Consider the following 12,830-nt stretch of genomic DNA (forward strand, 5'->3'; position numbering starts at 1 on the left):
CCATCATATCAGGAAGAGAATTGTGGACCTGTAAAAGTCAAAGTAATGCTTGGGTATGATTTCTGAACTCCTGAAGGTGTCATGTTCCTCATGCATGAGAACAAATTACTCATCTAAACCAAAGAGAATCATTTAGACAAATTCACTAACAAGTAGCTCAAGTACAACAAATTCAATGTTTTGGAGTGATAGTCACAAAATTATGATCTCAATGCCATAGTAATTTGAAAGTAGAGTTGCAAAAGTATTTGAACAAACGTCCCACAAACTTAAAGCCATCACATCAATTCCGTCAGCAGGAAGTAGTCAAAAACCCCAAACTATTGTAAGACGTTTGCACAAGGAAACCACAAACATTTAAAATAACTCACATAGTTTAAAAGGCAACTCTAGCAATAAAAAGGAAATGTATGTATAGTTATGAATTTCAACTTATTCTGACATTTATAAATAGGAAAGAGAGTGTATTGTTGAGTAGTTTCTCTACTCATAATGGCTGATTTGACTTGTTCACAGTGAGAGTTGCATTACAAATTTGATGTCAATATCCTAAATTCAACTCATGCTAAACCAAAGACTAAAAAGTGTTACATCTGAAAGTGAATTTAAGTTGAGGTTGTTGAAGATTATTGTGTATTGTCAGAAATGACAATACACAGGTTGTATTGTATTGTATTGGTTGTATTGTCAAAAACTTTATATTTTTTCGATATAAAGTAAATCATACATAATTGATCCAATTTAGAGCATTTGTTGAGCCTTCTTAACCCTACATACAGGTTATGGATGATACATTAATACATTTCAAAAACAACTGTTATTTGAAGACACTTGAACATGGAATATTGATTTGTTGTTCTGAGTTGTTGAAGTTGTAAAGCACAACTGGCCAGAGAGCCGAATTACAGCACAACACACAAGTTGTAAACTAGACTCCCATCTCGTTTTGTTTCACATGGAATCAGTTTCCCTGCAGCAGCAAAACTTATGCTGGTCCAAACATATTGTATTCTATGCATTTGTTCATCTGGTACACACTGGCTGTGTTTTTCTATGAAAAAAAGATGAACTGTCAAACAGAAGACTCCAGCACAGGAACTTCTGTTACTTAGAAAGAATAACAGAGAAAAAAACTTTTTGGACTGAGTGGACCACAGTGGTATACATCTAGTCTAACAAGCATATAAAGATAAAAGGAAGGTTTTGTTTTTTTGTGTGCGCTTTTTTTCCAGTTATGAAGAAGGAATCTATTTTATTGTCTTCAAACTTTTAAGAAACAAATGAATAAATCACCACAGCTGCAGATTTAGTTTGATACACAAGATGGACCCATGAATGAAGAGGAAAAACTAACAACAAATCTGTCCCACAACTGATTTGAATTGGATAGCAGGAACATTATTCACCTCTTCGTATATTTAGAGAGCAGTTAAAAAATGAGCAGCATCTAATAATGTTTCATAAAAATAAATGTTGCAATGACATTACAGCAATGACATTAGATAAATAGCAATACATTAACCTCAAAATACAAAATGATATCACAGTGTATGATTAACCTACAGGACCCCAAATGCTGCCATTCATATTTTAACAATTTCTCACAATACTAGCTATCAAAATATGATGCCTTTATTAGTCAGGTCTGTCAATTTCCTTCTTTACTATAAAATAAGTCTCAAACGAACATCGGGTGTCGGTTCAAGGTACATTCCTTCATATCCAATAACATCACCAAATTAAGTCATATGCTCATAGAAAATTATTTGGTGCTTCAGATTACATTACCTTGACAAAACGTCCAGTACTGTTAATCTCAAACTTTACAACAACTATATGACTAACACTGATATGAGGACGGACTTGTGTTGGCTTGTTTGTGCGGCTGTGTGACGTGGAATTGTGTAAATCAAAGCCAAGGGGAATACAAACCCCAGAAATATTGTCTGTGGATGAGAAAATGAGTCACTGATCATCAGAAGGAAAAACTTGAATACATGCAGCTGGCAAATCAGGCTTTTACATTTGTTTTTGTTCTTAAGCAATAAAACAAACGTACACAAAACAGCAGAGGGAGGAGTCTCAGCTGTGTGGCTGCCGTTTCCTCTCCACCCGGGGCATTTTTCAAGACCCGTTTAAAGTGCACATAACACACCAGGAACAAAAAAACATCTGCAAAGCTCTAATATGCACACACACAGAGCACAAATTACGTACTTGTGGATTAAAACCTGAACTCACAAAAACGGTTGAATGGAGGAAAACATATTACACCTTGACAAAATCCTGTTGCACTACTCCTGCCAACTGTGTAAAATATTTTGACCAAATCCACATGTGACCTTAGTTTGAAGGCTGAGGAAGTCCAGGAAATGGAATTTGACTTGAACTATATAGTTATTTCAGCCTCAAACAAGCTTAGTCCACCGCCTAACAAACCATTACAAGGTAGCATGGATAAACCTGCAGAATAAGTCGGTAAATAAAACCACCTTTCAACTGAACAAAAATATTTTCCTTTTGGCAAGAAGCTGCAATGAAATGCATTTGTCTGTTATCATTTCATCTTTTATCTCACTGTGAGAAAACAGCATTCACTAACGCAGCAAAAAAGTTTCCATGACATGAAATCATGAGCGACTGTTGGAAAATTTTGGGAATCTCTTATTTGCATAAAATTTGAATGAGCATTGATGTACACCCAATTGTCTAAAAGTAATTTGTTTATTTTTTGCCTGTCATGGATTAGACAAGCCTGTGAGAGTTCACTAGAACTAAATGTGAACAAAAACTGACCTATCTGATGAAACTGAGGCCAGAGGGTAAAGATATGAATAACCATCTGCATGAATCTTTTGTAAACAGACTCTCCAGCAGGGTGTGGTGTTATACCTACTTCTGAACACTGTATTACAGTGTGCACAAACGTGCTACTATAGAAAAAATAATAATTAATATAGGTGTAGAAATAGATCTTTGTCAAAAATAATTTTTAGATTTTAATTGGTCCTTTCATTGTCGAACAAAATTGCAGGAGTAGCAGCAGTGTTAGTGCTTTAGCTAATTTATTAATTTTCCTTCAAAAGACACAGAAGAGTGGACTTTTTTGGTTTTGTTCCCGAATAGAAATGAAAGTAAACATCCAATGCCAGGCTGTTGACCCTCGTAACAGGTGCTGCTGTGTGCACCACTCCTGTGTGTGTCTTTGCCTCAATCTGTTCCTGAGCGTATGCATTGAAATATTTCACATAGGTAGACCTACACACAGTCTATTTGGAGAAAATCTCCACATGTAAAACCGGATGGCTAAATCTAATCCGTGAGGTTATTCCTGGTCATGATTCTGAATTACCTGAGACAGACATGTTGGGATTGCAGCACCTGTGGTCAGTATTTGAGTGTGCATGTGTGTTTGAGTATATGTGTACACAGAATCATACATAACACATTCCTATCTCACTACTCACTGTGGAGATGAGTCAAAAGAAAGCAAAGGAGTTGTGGGAGCAGGTGCACTCAAAAAAAATAAGAATGATGGAATCATAAAAAAAGCTGGAGGGGTTTTAGTAAGGACTGACGAGTCATGGATATACATTGAAAAATAAATGGAATAAAGAATAAGTATAGGGGGAGGAAAATGAGAAAACAACTAAATCCATGGATGCAGCGTATAGCTAAATGAGTAGAAACAGTGCAAGAGAAACAGTGCTCCACTGCAACTGGAAATAAAAGTTTTGTTTTCAAACCAAAGTAAATGGTCCTATGATTATGGGCAATTAGATCTTTCTTTTTTGGTTTCCTTTGCTGCATTTGCAGCAATTTACCCACAGGTGTTAGCAACATTCCACAGGGAATCAAAGTTCAGGCTCAGCTGCAGGGTCAGAGATGAAAAATATACATGCATATAAAAACTCTAACCTGTGAACTAAAGTCAACTGTTCACTGTTATTTACTGTAGAAAAGTATGATTTATTTGCAGAAATTTCCAACATTTGTGATTTGAAATGTGAATGACATACTCCAGACTTAAAACAACTTTATATATCAAACCAAATTTTAAAATATCTGCATGCAAACAGAATATAAAACCAGTTTTGTGTTACTTTGGTTACAGGATTTTGTGTGTTAAGCAGGCAAGTTAGATTAGGTTTCAAGATAAAACTTGACTAAGCTTCCTTCCTGAAAGAACTTCTTCCTCTTATGAGTCAGAATTTATTTTCATATCTGGTTCGAACCAGAAATGTGGACACCAATATCTGAAAGTTTGCACCACGAACATCAAATTTGATATACATTCCTGTGTGAAAATACAGTAAAAGTAGCATGCGTGCTATTGCTTTCAAACCTCAGTTTCATCATCGACCAAATCCACTTCACCAACAAACCTTACGTAACTGGACGCTTACTATTGTCGAAACTTCAATTTGTAAATGTTATACCAAAATGTACAACTCCGATATTGAAGTTGTACCAGAAGTCATTCTGGTCAATCAGAGTTCGTGATTTATCATGATTCATAATCTATAATGAGTCAACTTTCCTAACTGTACGTGCGAACGCAAAAAAAATAAAATAAAAATAAAAAAATCAATAGAAAACACAATTATTTAAGAGACACCTGAGATTTAAGCTTTTTTAATTATCTCTATGATTCAGGAACTTAATTAATTATCTCTATGATTTAGGAACCTAAGTACAAACAAACTGACAGGCATAACTTAAACCACATGATCTGGATTTCTTCATTTGACCAAATTTATTGTATCAAGTTTGTTTTTTCAGGACAAAAAAATAAAAAATGTATAAAAATAATACATAATCAGGCACATGTTGAAATGGTGTACGGTACAGTCTGATTTTTGTTTTTTATTTTTTTTTATAATTTGACCGTAATTTCAAATCTACATTTGCCTTCCAAGTCACTTTATAGGTTTGATGAAAAACTAAAATCCTGTCCGTTTACTGTCCACCCTCCAAGCATTTTGCATCTCAAATCTGTGCTTGTTATAGATAATCCATCTTTTGATTTCAGGCAGTTCAGTGAATCTCACTGCAGTCAGATTATGTATATTTTTATAGGTGTAAAAGCTCCAGACTCTTTGCTGTCCAAGCACCATGAAGTTTTCATGAAGCTCCCTTTAATTCCCCTCACTATGATGGATATGTACCAGAAATAACCCCAGTTTCACTAATGATTGTTAGAAGATCATATTTTTTCATTTCAGACAGATTATTTGACAGGTTTTCAAGCGGTCTCCCAAAATGTCCTTGTTAGCTTCATACACAGTGTAAAATACATCAACCATCTAACTGAATGAAAGGATTACATGAAGTATGAGGGGCAATATGGATGAATTTCTGACAGTGATCATCTCCACTGGCTTTCAGCAGATTCAGATTTTATATAAATAAAATATAATAACCATCACACATTTCTCTACTGAAGAAGCAGATCAGTAGCATCTCTGATTCCCTGCTCTTCAGTTGTGGTAAATGATATTCAACAGCAAAATACATTGGAGTTGGTGTGTGTCTATGGGTTTCCAAGTAAGAGAGAAGAGAAGCAGACAGTTGCCCTCGGGGTCAATATGATGCTCCTGGTGCTTCACAAATCACACCATGACCCACTTTCCAACCGATCCCACACACACACACACAAACACACACAATTACCCCCTCACACAGAAACACACTGTTTTCCTCCTTGTTATTTTGCCCTCCACGCTCCATCCATCCCACACATTTCAAACACACCATCATTCCTTCTCCACTGCCCCCTAAAATCGCTCAACTCTCATATGCACATACACACACACACAGAGAACAAAATGACCTTGGGAAATACTACTCTCTTGGTTTATTGGGGGAAGCAAGTAAGGGCAAGGGGTGGCTTTGGGGTGAATAGACACACTTGACTGAGCCAATAAGGGATGTATGGCTGATAGGCTGACCAGACAGCTGAGTGCCAGGACTACAGCCTGGGAGGACAGGTGGACTTGAGGGCAGGACAGGGCAGTGACCCAGTCCCCACTGTTATACATCTCAAAAACTGAGATCACTGTCAAGACTGTATTTTCTCTAGAATTTTATAAGTCAGCAGCAATTTGTTTTCTGATGACAATAACTCAACAAAACAGATTAAAACATTTTAGCCCAAGTTCATATAGCCGCTTGATTGTGTAGGTTTACAGGAGAAAAAAAGTGCTTTGTGTATGTAATGTTTGATTTATGGTTCATTGGAGAAAAATAATAATTGTTCAAATCAAGAGGGCAAGATAAATGACTAAGCCATGTTTGTGTAAGCCCTAAAAAACATCTGTATTTAATTATAAATTCTCAGTGTATTTGTAATTCAACAAAAGTGTCACTGCTAGTCATTAATTGTGATCACAATTTTTGTCTGATTATCTGCACTTTTTGCGAACCTGTGACCACCTCGTACCAGTTTCTCCTTGAGAACAATGAAATATCAGCGTTGAACATTCTGATATTTCTAAAACATACATGGATGTGGGGTTTTTAGCATTGCTATCATGAGTGTTTATTCTTTTTTTTAGTATTTACATATTTTTATGGATTTTCTTTTTTAAACTATTATAAATGATGCAGTGTGAGGAACCAATGTTGACCTTCCAGGAGTTCTTCACTTGCCCTTTTCTAAAGCAGGTCAAGTGTGGAAGACCTTTGCTCTTGTTCTTTACAACAATGACAAAGTTTTCTCTATAGTATGTAAAGCCCTTAAGTCAAATTTTAACAGTTCTCAACAAGTAGAGCAGCATGAAGTGTGAAATGGGTTTTCTTGATGTTATTTTTTACTAAACAGTTACATGTGTTTAGCTTCAAACATAATACATCCATGATGGTTAAAGAAATCAATGACAGCATGCAGTAAGAATGATAATCTATAGGCTTAAAAACCAGCTGTGTTCTGGTGTTGTTAAAGCTACAGTTCCTCATATGCATCTTTATATTTCCACAACATGTGCGTGAGAATGGGTGTGTTCGGCGAAGCAACCTTTGGATTTCTGGCTAGGACAAGCCAGAGTCCCAGCAGACAATATTTCAGTCTAAAAGGTTCCTTTTCCTTGGGGGAAAAACTAAGCGTGAGTGAGTGTGCACATGTGTGTATTGTTGCATTTGCCTCATTGATGTGGCAAATTGTAAATGGGTCATAGTGGACTTACAATTTTCACCTCCACTCACATTTTACAAGAAAAGACTTGCACAAGCACACGGTCACATTCACATTAAGACGAAGACAAGTGCGCACACACAGACACGGAAAAAAACACACACTCAGGGGCCTTGGGGTTTGGCAGTTGGTCTATCCGTCTAGCTGTGTGAGCAGCCACTCAGCCGTGGATGATAATGCAATCAACTGTCATTAGAGAGATTCTGGCTGACTTAACACAAACACACACACAAACACACAGCTACCAACAATATGTTGCAACCTGTCAATCAGAACTGAATACTTACTACAAAGTAGGCATATGAAGAGAGTTTTAGTAATCACCAAGAATAAAAGACAGAAAATGTCAATTTAGACATATTTCCCTATGGAATTTTGTGAGGACAAATGAGGAAGGCATTTTATATTCTAAACCTTTTTTTTTAAATCTATGTACTTAACCCCAACTCTTAAACACTACTATGCCATGCATATGTTTTTAAAGCCTTTTTATATAGATAAAAAGAAACGACTGAACATGAAAATGTGTTCTTTCCTTCATTTTAGCTAAGTTGGCAGTGAGATGTGGCAACTCTGAGTTGGTGAAAAACCAACATTCAGCTTACATAAAGCACATATGTATAGTCTAAAGAAAAATTGTAATGTATTTTATTTGCCATTACATTGATTCTAGGAGTGTACAGTGTATACAGTAAATAAGAACCAAGGTGCTCATTTTGCAGACAGGGTCGGGTTTATATGTTAATCTAATTGCATCTGTTACAGTATAAAATATATAGATAAGGCAATAAATGAATGTTTCTTATAGAATTGTGAATTTGAAACAATCTAAAAGGGGCATTACTCTGTAAAAGTTTTCATTACAACAAAATGATACGTCAACGAAACTGTGTCCAAAACATACAGTAAGTAGTTGGAAAAAATATAAATAACTAACTGCATTCACCTAGAACACTGCAATGTATAGCAATAGAACCAAATCACAAACCTCAAAAAATATTAAAAAAAAAAAAAAGTTCATGACAGGAAGGAAGGTGTATATGGTTGTACTTTTTCTTGGCTTTTGAAAATGATTAGTTTATTTTAACAGGTATATTAAGGGGCATTTCCAATTGGGTTATTCTTTTTTTACATCTGCATTTTCCACTCATACAATACAAACCATATGTACCACAATGTATTCTAAACGGAATCGCAATCCACAAGACGCAACTGTCTGAAATTCAAAGTGATGATTCCATGCATATTATCTATCATCTCTACTCAGAAGGCGGATCGAGCTGGGTATAAGCGTGCGCATCGGTGTGCTCTGGGAAGGAGGGGGGTGTACACGGAGTTAAGCACAGCAGGAGTCCACGGTAGCACTCACGTCAACAGTTTGACAACATCTCCGAAAGATCTATTCACTTGGGATTCTTCCACTGTCCTTAACAACTCTGAGTACTTTGCTGTTAGAGAGTTAGTCAGTCTGACAGATAGAAGCTGTAAGAGACAGCAGCTAAAAGGATGGTGGGCTGAGAGGGAGGGAAAGAATCAAGAGATGAATAAAGAATCTAATGACTTAAGACAGATGGGCTGAAGAAAATGAGGATGAGAAAACCTAAAATATGCAGAAGAAACGGAGCGAAATGTGGCAACATGAAGACGGTGAAAAGAGACAGTATTAGAAGATTAAGTGTGGGTATTTTAGTGAAAAATAGCAGCCAGGTTCAGCTGAAAGTGGAACAGGAATGATGAATGCTGCAAGTCAAGAAAGGTGCTAATTGTATGGCGGGGTCTTATTTCCATGAGGTAAGAGGCTGGAGTCAATATGTCGCTTTTACATTTGATCACAAAGTCACAGTGGATGCACCCGAGTCCACATACTTTTCGAAAGCTAAAACTAGAGGGAATCAATAACACTGAAGCACATATAACCTATCACACATACAATTACTGATTTTGATCTGTGTTTATACTCCACCTGAAGTGGTCAATATATTATATTTAAAGCCGGAAGCGCCGTAATTGAAGTGGGTGTCGAACTGGGCACTCTGCATTAAACGTGTAAAAAAGAAAAACTAGATTAAGTTTGAGCGATAAAGCTTCAAAGCCGTCACTGCCAAAGAAGACGGGAGGCCTTCTGGGGCGACATGTACAACAGAGGTAAGTAATGATAAACATCTGGCAGTCGAGTCAGTAAGATCTTAAATGGACATTAAATGTGATTTATAGAGCTGCATAAAGGCACGGGATGGAAACCAGGCCTTTTGCCATTACATGTCTCACCTTGCAAAGAGAAGATGATTTGAAGCCTCAGGTTCATGCGATAATTGGGGCCAATCACTAGTCTGCAGCTCAGACAGAAAACCATTATGATCATCAGTGCAGACATGAAAAGATATTTCACACAGTGAGAAAGGGATTATTAGAGTCAAGGGCACTGAAGTCAGAGTGTCTGGGAGAAAGTAGGAGCAAGAAGGTTACTGACTGACAGAGTAATATACCAGGGATTTCACGTTAAAAAACACACCTCAGAGTGAGACATGACACACAGATTCACTTTCTAGTTCCCGGGTGGTGGAGATGCAATAGCTGGAGAGATAAAGAGCCTTCTTCCAAATTGAAGAAGTTTCAAATTCTCATTTCTGTTACTAAAAAAACAAAAACGTCTTGCAATGTATAATTCTATAGTGAGTCTGGTCATTTTTTACATTTGATTTCAAGCTGTAATTCATGAATATCAATCAACAATAACATAACCAAATGCTAAATTGTTGTCTGTCTCCTAAAACTAATATTTGATATTAAAGTAACTGTGCAATTTGGTCTTGGGTATAATTATCAAATGTGTCAATAATAATTGTGCATGTATCGACAAGGCCTGACCAAAGATTATCCAGTTGGAAACTCAAAAGTTGAATCCTTTTGCAATCAGTGAACACATAATAGCCGAGAATTACCAGGTTGTGCTAACTAGCACACACATTGGTGAGTATAAAGTTAAAGCATGAAAGATAAAGCAAATTGCTTTAAGTTTGAGTGAGGATACTCCCAACCAGTGTAAGAAGTTCAATGAGTGTTTTTTGAGGAGGCATTTCTGATCATAATAAGCAACATACTGCTCGGTTTGCTACTTCACTGTTTTGTAGCTTTAAATGTTTTCTAAATAACTTTTGCCAGAATTTGTTTTTGCCTTAAAGACAAGACACACAAGTCAATTTCAGCAAATACCACAAAAGCTAATAAAGTTGATTTACCTTATCCTTTTGAGCTTTAAAGCTGTCTGTTGTACAATATCATTGCTTTGGAAAACCCAGTCATTCTGGAAATCTCAGAGTTAAGCTAAAGGTCTACATCCTCTATGTAATGCTAAGAGCTCCAAAAGCACTCACAAATGATAGAAAATTGCATTTACTCCCAAAATGACAGAAATATGAGGAAGAGAGTTCATTAGTTATAAAAAGGAAAATCAACTAAATCCTTGCTGACAAGTCCAATCTTTACAAATCTCTAAGATCAGAAGTTAATCATAAATCTCTGATTGGTTCAGAATTTTTCCACATACTGTATATTGTCAGCTTTACAACCTGTGTAGTGTTGTCAAAAGATGAGGGTCCGAGTGCTCATTTAAATGCCAGTACAGGCGAACTTGCTCTAAGAGCACCTTTAAAATCATCTATTTTAACTGAAATGTCCCGCACCTTTTACCTAAATGTTTGGATTTTAGATTATTTAGTTAAGAATACAAATACTCATCACTGTCCAATTAAAGCAGTATTTCTATTTATTTGCTTTATTTTTAAATCTGACCAGCATTATGTAGCTTATTTTAAGATCCAGTGGCTGATAACTTTATTAATATTTACCTAAAGTTTAAGAATTAACGTAATTGTACTTTGTGTGTAAGAAGTTATGAAACAATTTCACAAACTTCTTATTAAAATGTCACAGTTTTATCAGTACATCTGTGGCTGCAGGCAGAAGAGAAGATGTGTTTAAGCCTCCAAGCCAACTGTCAAAATCATACACACCACTGCAACCACAGTCAGTTCCCCATTTCACAATAACAGAGTGGGCAAATATTGACACGATATTTCTGTACAATTACAAATGTGATTGTATTTGCTGTTTACTCAAGGAGATGGCAGTTAATATTAAATAGGATGTTTGACCCTTCGTGTGAAACACTGTGGGAGTAACTTTAAAAAGGGTTGTAAGAAATGTACATACAGGACTGATGGAATCAACAGTACCTCAAATTGTTCTGTGCACAAAAATATTGTGGTAGAAAACCAAGAAAGATCTAACACTGGTGCGTGTGCACGCGTGCGTGAGTGGTCGACTGTGTTTCTGCCGCTTGTCACCTGCAAGAGAAACAAAGACAGAGCAGGCTAAAGAAAAGAAGAACAGTAGGAGCCACCTGTATGTAAAAGCTCACCTGTCCTTTGAAAAGGAAATAAAACAAAGTTTAATGCTGAATTTGAACTGTGGCAGCTGCGGCTTTAACCTTAGAAAAAGAAACTGAGGAGGTAGCTAAAAGAAGCACCACTTAAATAGTCAATACAGAAAAAGCACAGACATGTTCAGTTGTTTAGCTATTGTGGGCAGGCAAGTCATATCTTATACTATTCACCTAGACTGCAATGATCTGCAGTCTAGGATTATGTTCAGATTTGACAATAGGAATGAACACTGGGGTTTATACGCATCATTAAACACTTGGCACTTTTTCACACTCAAATTTCATGATTTTCTGAACATTCTTGACAGTTAAGTATCAAATATTAATCTTGAGCCTGTTTCAAACAAGTCTGGTTTCATTATCCTCAGGTTTTTCAAGCAATGCAAAAACAATGCTGAAATTAAATTTAACTCCTTTTGTGGCTCTTAAAGTAAATTAGATCGTCGCCATTTCATGATCTTCTTTGAAAAACATTCCACTTTATTCATCATGTCCATCTTCTTTAAATGTAATGTCAAGACTAAATAAATATTACTCATTCAAAGGTGGTGCAAAATCCTTCAACACTCAAGCTTTTATTGTGATTGTTTTAGTTAGAATTAGCCTCTGTCAAAGTGAACAAACAAAAAAGTTTGCACATTCTGGTGGAACAATTAAAACGCGCAACGGTCTGTGACGTTAACAAAAAACACTCAATGGGAACAAATTCAGTTTTCTTTAGACATTCCCTCAGAACATTAGCAAGGGTCACTCATTAATAACACCCAGCTAACACCCAAAAAAGCTGAAGGTTTGGTCATTACCAAAACACTGTAAAATGAATAAGAATATCATAAAACCTAAAATTAAAAACAAACCCTCAGTTGGTTTCATTAAAACTGGATAATAGTTAAAATACAGTAAAACTGTTTTACTAAATAATAATAAAAAAACTCATTGGGGAGCTTTCATGCAGCTTATATAGTGCACGCATTGCCTCAGCTTGCTAATGCAGAAAAGACATTCACATATTTACGCTCCACATGAACTGTCCTAATTTGATTAATAGTAATAATTAGACCTTTCTCTGTGTTTTTATTTCTACGTGAAATTGAAACAATTTAGGTCATCTGGCCCCTTATTCCCAGAACCAAGCTATGGGGACATGCAAATTAGATGCAAATTGCCAGCAGAAAAGTGAAAAGTAGCTTTATG

The 12,830-nt window shown here is 36.2% G+C and overlaps 1 protein-coding gene across 1 annotated transcript in view; it reads right to left on the reverse strand.

The window, feature by feature from the left end:
* Positions 1-12,830, reverse strand: part of cdkal1 (CDK5 regulatory subunit associated protein 1-like 1) — a 179,692-nt gene that overhangs the window by 150,587 nt on the left and 16,275 nt on the right. The gene's annotated exons all lie outside the window — the stretch shown is intronic.

Source organism: Poeciliopsis prolifica, unplaced genomic scaffold, assembly GCF_027474105.1.
Source record: "Poeciliopsis prolifica strain line A6 unplaced genomic scaffold, Auburn_PproV2 SCAFFOLD017, whole genome shotgun sequence".
Lineage (NCBI taxonomy): Eukaryota > Metazoa > Chordata > Actinopteri > Cyprinodontiformes > Poeciliidae > Poeciliopsis > Poeciliopsis prolifica.